Here is a 9,188-nt window from a genome sequence, read left to right as displayed (position 1 = left end):
ATAGCCTGCCAGGGAAAACTTGTTTACTTGAATGTATAGAGGCAATTCACCTCTGCATGGATATGATACATGCACAAGTACCCGACAAAGCTTGACTTTTCAATAATATGCTGATTAGCAAGTACAGATCTTACAGAACACAAACATGGGTAAGGAAGATTGCATAATTTAAACTAAAGTTTGGCCGATGCCTACATGTTTTAGACTGAAAAAAGATAAGTGCCCCGTGATGCCTTTGCTTTGTCCCTCTTCTCCTTGAAACTGCAGGAGGAGATGAAGAAAACGGAGGGAAGGTCTGGCTAGGATTCGACGCCTCCCCAGGATCAGGAGATCGCCGCTCCTAGGCTGGAGGAAGATACCAGAGGGCAGGTGCAGATGGTGGCGCTGTCGAGGCCCAGCCGGTGATGATGGTGCTGCCGGCAATCATACCACGTCGGAGTGGTCGTCCTTGCTCTTGACGCGTCGTGGGTTGCCGCCATCCTCCTCATCGCTGCCGCTCGAAGAGGCACGTCTGCCGACGTTCGAGCCCCCGCCACGGCGGCCGAGACAGGCACTGGGTGACTCCACAGAGAGCATGGTCGTCTCTATCGATCCGAAGCTAGAAGGATGCCATCTCCTGAAGAAGCATGCATGGGAACAAGAAACCCGCCAACATGAAAGACAAGCAATACCTCGGAAGAAGGGATCTGTTGCGACCAATGGAGAACCACTTCCGCGGTCTCCCTTCATCATCACGAACAAAGAGAGGATAGTCCACGGTTGATCACCATGCTTTGTGTCTATTATGGACTCCGGCATGGCATCGCCTACATGGCCCCTCATTGAGATTAAGACCGCAGGCGGCCCAGCGATGAGCATGCTAGAGCCGCTACCTTCGACACTGTCGCTCGCACACCCACCTAAAACCTTTCCCACTCATGGTAAGCACCGGACCGCCACTCCATGCCAGATGCTTTGTGCGACCACGGGAAGGGGACCCTATCTGAATGAAGGCGCGAACGCGCCCTCCTTCCCCTCATCATGATGAAGATACAACAACAGAAGACAATGGCAGGGAGGCTGATGTGAGCCTGCACTCCGCCCACATTCCCTTTTATAGGGAAACGAGGCCGGGGTTGGCTCCTTCCTCGGCGGGTAACCGCCGTCCTTCTCCATCAATCCAAGAAGGCCAGGCCCCTACCATGACGCTCTCTCCCGCACCACGCGCCTCCGTTACCTACCCCACTAAATGCATGCAGCATACGTGGCAAGGGATAATAACGTGGTGGGAAGAGTGAATTGGAAGTTACTCTCCCGTGTGTTAAAGTCATTCACAGGCCATTACAAAGATGACCCCACTACAATTGGGGTTACGTGATGCACGGGAAAGCTGGCAACTGATCCAAGCCCAGATTAATGAAGAAGCAAAGAAGACCTCAAAGGACAAACTACCACAGCCTTCTTGGTTATGTACTTGATAGGGCCTACCCCAACGACGCTCGGCAACGCGTTCAGGCCAGGCCCGGGGGTTCCTGTCGGTGCAACAGTGACTACACGATAATTCTCATGTGTCCTTGGGAATGCTTTGCTTTATATAAGAGAACTTTCTGGTTTGTCCTTTGCTACAAAAAGAATTGGGTCACCTTGTTGTACCTTTATTACTATTCCTACATGTTACGAATTATCTTGCTACTAAAGTATTTGTTACCTCTATTTTCAGTACTTACAGAGAATACCTTGATGAAGACCGCTTATCATTTCCTTCTCCTCCTCATTGGTTCAACACCTACTTATGGAAAGAACTACGATTGATCCCCTATACTTGTAGGTCATCAATGCCAGATCTGTTCGCCGTGCCTTCAGGTCAGGGCTAGCCCCTCACCCGCGTACCAGATCATCTCTGTGACTCCCGCGACCAAAGGGTGTCGCGCCATCGTGGGCCAGATCCTCATGGGTTCTCGCCCCATGCGCGCGCCCCACTTCCTGGTCGCCATGAGAAGCAGCGCTGCCTGACCAGCAGCAACACGACGCACAACCAGGTCGCCTCGCGCACCCGCGCCATACGCCCGCTGGTCCCCTCGCGCATCTGCGCCGGCGCGCTCGCCGTGCTGCCCGCCTAAGATGCAGCAACACCTTCCGCCCCTCTCTAGCCAGTTGTGTATGATACCCGCCTAAACACTCTTATACTGTTTTTTTACAGATGGAGTAGGTGTGAACCCTATTTATATAGTGGATTCTTCCAAGGAAAATATCCTAGTGCACTCGGGTGCCCGTGCACCCTGTCTACACAAAATAATTCAATAAGTATTTGTAAAAAAAGTCAACAAAATCGAATCTTTTTGGACACAAATATGATCAAGTATTGTAGAAGTATAAAACGTTCACCAAGGAATAACTCACGTGGAATTAAAGGAAACATTTGCGAGGACAAATAGCGACAGTAACTTGTATATGGTGTACAATTTGTTTATTTTTTCGCCCAAAATACTTTCTTCCACCCACATTCACGGCGGAACTGAGCATATTCAAGCTCCATCTTCTTGTGGGAGCCCGAAGGAATTGACATTCCCCTCCAAGGCGCTTCATCGTGGGTCTTTGGTGTTGCTTGTTTCTGCTCACGTTGGGTTGGCAACCCCATCCGATGTGGTGCTGCAACCCGCTCTAGTAGCTCGGACTAAGTTGATGGTGTGTGTTAGGAGCTTTCTGAAGTGGGCGGAGGCTGCTCTAAGTAGGCTCTCCCTTGTGTCGGCTGTGTTGCAGGCCACTCATACATCGTGTCCTCCTATTGAGGTCGATGGAGTCGGTGGCTCAGAGCATCTATAGTCGGGCGCATCAAACCCGCCTCATACGCCCGGGCAGGCCGCCCGGTCACTGTCTGGTCAAAAAAAATCAACCCAGACGGGCTCCTTAAATGGGTCACAAAAGCCCGGGCTGACCGGCACCCCTCATATCCAGCCCAAATATGGGGCGGATATGGGGGTGCCCGGGCACGTAGGACTGACGAAGGGGTCTCACGCGGACTCGCCCAAAAACCGGGCGGTCCGACGAACACCTCCTCCGTCACCGTGGTGTGAACATCGCCTGCTACCGCTCCGGCTCGCCGCCCGCCTATTCAAACCGACTGGAGCCCCGCTACCCTTGTCCATCCACCTTCCCCCTCTTCGCGCCGCCAGTCCGACCCCATCCACCTCCTCCCTCCCTCGCTCCGGTGCCCACGCTCCGGTGGTCCGCCGTGGTCCGAGTAAGATAACCTATTATGCAATGCTCACGCCAGAGCGCCGCGCCGAGATCCAGCAGGAGATCCGAGCGAGACAAGCCGTGTGCGCATCCCGCATCATTGTCGGGTTGCCTCCGGACTCGCCGGAGCCGAAGGACGAGGAGCAATCAGTGGAAGAGGAGAAGGAGTTGGCTCTGATGGAGTTGGAGGAGGTGGAGTAGCCGGAACAGCAGCTGTCGGGCTCCAACATGGAGCAGGCGGAGGCGGAGTTCGTCCAGTCCGACGAGATGACGGAGTAGCAGGCCATCTTGGAGTCCATCCAGGATGAGCATATGCATAGGCCAACTGGGCGTTCCTCCGACGGGAACCGGCAGAGTCCGATGCGCCCTTTGTCGTACTCGACACGGAGTTAGAGGTGGAGGAGGCCGGAGCGGAGCAGCCGAAGGAGCTGGAGCTGCAACTACCGCCCATACTGCTGGAGCCGGGCACGGACATGGTCGACATCTCCGACGATGTGTAGCTAGGTGATCGACATAGTACATAGGTTATTTCGTTTGCATGTCTTTGTATGGATTTAAGAATCTAGTATGAGATGTGCGAATGCAACAAGTAAAATTCGAGGCGTGCTCAGTCACTGCCCGCGGACGCGCCCGGACGCGTCTGCCGGCGTTTGAGGGGCCACATTTGTCATATGTGGCAGTAGATGCGCTCAGTGGAGAGCAAGGGTGTGGAGGTCTATGGTTGTTTCTCCCTCGGACTGGGACAACTCGTTGTCGCTGTCTTCCTTGTTCCCTGTGTTGTATGCCGTTGAGGACAAGGCTATCGTCGTGGTCGTGCCCCTAGTGTTGTGGATCATGCCCGCGCTTGTGGTGCTATGTGCGAGCTATGCTTCACCTTTGTCATCTCTGCTTCACCTTTATCAATAGAGCATATGAATGTGGACTCGCCAGCAGCCACGTGCGAGGGACATGATTCAACCTTGTCATGGGAGCAACAACAGTTGAATTTGCTCGGGCCCTCAGATGTGGTTTCGACGCCTGCTCCACCATTGTCAGTGCATAATCTTGACACTCTTTTCATAAATAAGTTTTGTGACTTGGTCGCTTGCTTGGAAGCTGCTTGCCTTGTATCTGAAAGGCCGTTTGCTTGTCTCCTGACGAGAATGACATTGAAGGGCAAATGTAAGAAGGCGAGTGATTGCCCTCAGACCGGCATACTGAGGGATAAGTCGTTTAGATATGAGGGCATGAAAAGTGATGCCATAGAAAAGACGTCCGCAACTGTCTAATGGGTTATTTTTAGTCTCTCGGCTCGACCTCACTGTTTGGGTCCTCACTGTTGTTTTGGTGTTGTCCATTGTTTTTCTTTGAGATGCTCTCGTGAGGAGCTTTGTTGTACAAGCATCGATAGTGATAATAATCAGCCCCTCGAAATCTGTTATTTGGGATCCCCGCAACTCGACCGATCCCAGGACTGGTTGGAGTACCAAATGCGTGTAGGAGTATTATGCCATATCGAAGTGTTGTACTCCATTTGTAGAGAAATATAAAAGCGTTTAGATAAGTACTTGCTGTATGTGTCACGGCACGAGATACAGCGGTACTACTGGACGACAGTAGAATCGGTAAGCTGATGATGGATCCCACGGCACCTCGATCGGTTACTTCCACGCAAAGTTACTGCGCTCTGACTCTGACACCCTGACGGGCGCACACCACAGCACAGACACGCACAAGCAGGAAATGCAGCACAGTAGTAAAGCCGACGCCGCCATACTCTACTTGCTTTCAGTTTCAGGTCAGAAACACACATGCCCCGTTCGTACTACGTACATCACATCACACCATCCAGCTGAACTGAGCTTGTGGGGCGGGCAGGCACAGGCAGAAACACGTTGAAATCTGGATTGCCCTTGGCTGCACGAGGATCACAGTATTTTTACTGCGCATGAGAGTGATACGAGCAGAAAACAAGCTACATGTACTGAGCTCGCCGGCGAGTGGTAAGGTGCCAGTCAAACGATGTACTATACGGCGTGCAACGGCCCAAGGTACGTATTACCACCACTCTGATACTAGTAGTACTGTGATACGGAGTGCATGATGCAAGAGCAATTAAGTGTACCGTGTACCTGTATAAATGAAACACTGCTGCTGCAACTACGTACAGAAGAAAACCATGGATGGAGGGAGGACTCGGTTTGAATTTTGAATGGCATGCCGTGCAAACACCCAGAAAAGAAGAGAGAAATCTAGCCAGCTGAACGTTAATTCTGGCATCAATGTGTAGTTATTTCTGTGGATACGTACACATTAAATCTGGTCGGGGTCGCAAGCCGTTATTGCCCTGTGGCCGTTACGGGCATCCGATGCGCACTGTAACTGTACGGTCCGGCATCCAGTGCATGTAGTTGCTGACTTGCTGCACGTAACAAGTTCTTCTCTTTCTACATTGCTGCACGTAACAAGTTAACTGAAATAAGATTAGATTGCCATCAGGACATCAGTTCTAGAATCTACCGGCTTCTCAATTGTCACAGCTCATTTGCGAGAAAAGAGAGCAGCGGTAAAACAGCTGGTGGTTTCCGTTTTATAGCCGTTCTCATAAAAAGGTACTCCCTCCTTTTCTTTTTTCCTTTTTTTCCACAAAAAAAAGGTTTAACTAGTTTTGTAGAAAAAATTACAACATTCACACTATCAAATCAATATTAGTAAAAGAAATGAGAACGGTGGCCGACTTTCTATCGCGCCCGGCCGCTGTCGCTGCGAGAAACTAAACTGACCAAAAGCGATTCCTCATCACTGAATGTGAGGCAGTGATGCAAATCATCGCTAGCAAGATAATATTGTTCTGGATTGACTTAGCGACCCCTTTTTGGACGGTGAGATCGATTTAATTAACAGTTTGGCATCTGATCCTTTGTTTCCCATGGCAGGGAAAGGAGGCAGCAGAAACAACCCAACCCTGACCTCCTCCACACATCCTGCCATCCATCACTCCCTTTTTTAGTGTTACAATTACAATACACCCATCACCCATCACTCGGGGAGTAGTGCTGATGCAACGGAAATGGTTCGAGGTTGCAAATGTTTTTCGGGGAATCATCTCATGTCAACATGCACCCACGCAGACAGGGGGCACACCGGAATTTTGCCATATAAAGCAAGCTTCGGCGCAAAAGAAAGGTTTGGTAGAGATTCTGGCATTTAGTTACGAGTGCAAAGAATAATCACCTTACGGTCAGGGGTGGTGGTGCCTGACGAACATTATGGGTGTTATTATGCAACACTACTTGGGTTTGTGAGACAGAGAGCAGCAAAAGGGAGTCAATGCACATTCTTGTCTGGAAATTCACTTCTAGTCCGATCCAAATTAATCGAGGCAGTGTTGCACTAAAGCTGCATCAAGTAATTTGGACCGATGGCAGTATAATATTTCCGTTGGCGTTACTATGCCTCTTGAAGTTATATCCTTTATCTTTTTCAAGACGTTTTCCTTTCAAAGTTTCGCTTGGCATACATGCCATGCCATCAACATTTCCACTTGGTCAGGAAGCCAGTTCTTGCACTAGTGTGAGCAACGCGTCTCATGCATGCAGAGAAGCTGTCAGCGACGCTATGGAGCCAGCAACGGACGAGGATACGACCCAGGAGGATGCCAGATCAGAGGACGGGTTTCAAGACAGGCCCAAGTGTGAGAAGAAGCCCAACCCACGAGTCTCGGGCCCAGAATGGGTGACTGGCCCAGGTACCCGAGACGAGGCTGGTATAAAAGGACTCCCTCGCCACCAACCCTAATCATCCGGAGGATCACGGACTTGGCGGCGGCGGCTCCTGAGCTACTTTCCTCTTTCCTTCCTACCAGATTCAGCTCGTTGAGCGTGTAACCAGACTCAATTTGTGTAAACAGATAGTGAGAATCCTAGTAGTTCCTATCAATTGGTATCTAGAGCCATTTCCTACCACCTTCCACCGCAAATCTGGCCCCAACCTTTTGTTGTATCATCGAGACACGGCGCGAGAAGCAGAAGAGGCTCGCCATGGACAACGAAAATAAAAAAGTTCATGTGCGAGCTCATGGGAGAGTTCTCCGACATCAAGGAGTCGATTGGCGACCTCTGCGCCGAGGTGGAGGCGATCCAGGAGTGGAAGCCGGATCTGGAGGCTCGCATCTCCGAGCTGCAGGAGGTGGTGGGCCCGCTTCAGCGGGGGTCGCCAGCGTACCAGCCCATGTGGTCATCGACATACTTGAGGGTGTGAGCAAGGAGGCGGAGAAGGCCAAGGGCGTCGCGCCATGGCAGCCGTCCTCGAGGCCAGTGAGCCACGGCGAACAATTTCAATCCCGGGGGCAGTTCCAAGGAACTACCCAGCACTACCGGACTCGCGGTCTATGCCTACGGCCACGGGCCGTCGGCATAGACCTATGCCGACGGCAGCCGTCGGCATAGAGCCGTCAGTCTAGATTACGTCAGCGTACTCCTGTCAGACCGTCGGCATAATAATGCCGTCGGCATAGGGGTCTATGCCGACGGCCTGACGCAGCTGTCGGCATAGTTTAGCCGTCGGCGTAGTTTTCCATCTGACGGCAACGGACGACGTCGTCAAACTGCTGGCAGGCCAGGAGGCGACACGTGGCAGGGCTATGCCTACGGCAAAGCCGTCGGCATAGGTTTAATCTATGCCGACGGCTTTGCCGTAGGCATAGCCCAGCCACGTGTCGCCTCCTGGTGTAACCTGGTGGCATGGCTATGCCTACGGCCAAGCCGTCGGCATAGATATAAATCTATGCCGACGGCTTGGGCGTAGGCATAGCTGTGCCACGTGTCGCCTCCTGGTGGCTCCTGAATTTATCTATGCCGACGGCTTTGCCGTAGGCATAGTTTTTTTTATTCCCTGTTTTCTCTTTTCCAATTCATTTGACAACATTTCAAAACAGAATAATATGAAATATGACAGTTCATCAACATCATTTAAACATAGTCAAGATCATCACCGGCTAAAGTCCAAGAACATAAGAGTAGTGCAAGACATGAAACATCATAAAAGTTGAAACATGAAAGACATGGCACAACGGCCGCATACACGGAATCATCATCGACATCAAGCACCACCGAGTCCACCTCCTCCAAAACCACCACCACCACCGAGTCCACCTCCTCCAAAACCACCACCACCACCGAGTCCACCTCCGCCAAAACCACCACCAAGTCCACCTCCGCCAAAACCGCCACCGCCAAGTCTCCTCCGCCAAAACCGCCACCGCGACCACCATCACTCTGCCAGATCGGAGTGACTGGGGTCGACGTAGCAGGAGTCGAGCCACCGGTCCCCTACATGTTTGAAAGAAGATTCTAACGGTAAATATGACATGATAGTGTTGAATGAACGAGAACTAGTTTGTCATTAGTTAGGAAAATTTACTAACCGGAGTATCACCGCCTAGTGCCAGCCATTCCTCGAACGTGGGAATGTGTGGGGCGTCTCCCGCAGGTGGTGGTGGGGGTCCAACTTGTGGTGGCTCCGTGCGGTTAGTCCAAGACGCCAACATAGCCTGGATGTTAGTTAAACAAGTCCACTTAGAAACAAGCCGTGATCAACAAAGTTGGAAGGAATGAAAGTGCAAATTTGAGCTTGGTTTAAGAGGGCAAAACTAACCGCCATCACTTGACGGCTGTAATCATCGTTTGCCTTCACTCGTTGCAAGTACTCCCTCACCTCAATATGCCTATGCTCTAGAAAGGTCTGATATGCCTACAAAATTGAGGTTGTTTCTAAGTGGGCAGTGATGAAAATAAACTAAGAAAGATAGAGACAAAGAAGATAAGGGGAAGTACTTACAGCACGTTGGCGGACTAAGGGAGGCTGCGAACGCCCCGTACTCTCTAACGGGCTCGGGTTGGTAGCTCGAAGCCGTGTGTACGAGATCGACAGAGTGACCAAGCCATCGAAACACGGATACCGGCCATGGGACTTACCCTGGATGGCCACCACCG

General features: G+C 51.4%; 1 long non-coding RNA gene across 1 annotated transcript; it reads right to left on the bottom strand.

Moving 5' to 3' along the window:
- Positions 1 to 8,501: 8,501 nt before the first annotated feature.
- Positions 8,502 to 8,906, bottom strand: LOC123069177 (uncharacterized). The gene is made up of 3 exons (XR_006432331.1): positions 8,851 to 8,906; positions 8,621 to 8,746; positions 8,502 to 8,525 (listed from the first exon to the last, which is right to left on the bottom strand). It is a non-coding gene; the product is annotated as an uncharacterized lncRNA (long non-coding RNA).
- Between the last annotated feature and the right edge of the window lie 282 nt (positions 8,907 to 9,188).

This window comes from Triticum aestivum, chromosome 3B (genome assembly GCF_018294505.1).
Source record: "Triticum aestivum cultivar Chinese Spring chromosome 3B, IWGSC CS RefSeq v2.1, whole genome shotgun sequence".
NCBI classification, from domain to species: Eukaryota; Viridiplantae; Streptophyta; class Magnoliopsida; order Poales; family Poaceae; genus Triticum; species Triticum aestivum.
This window is presented reverse-complemented; position numbering and strand designations above follow the sequence as displayed.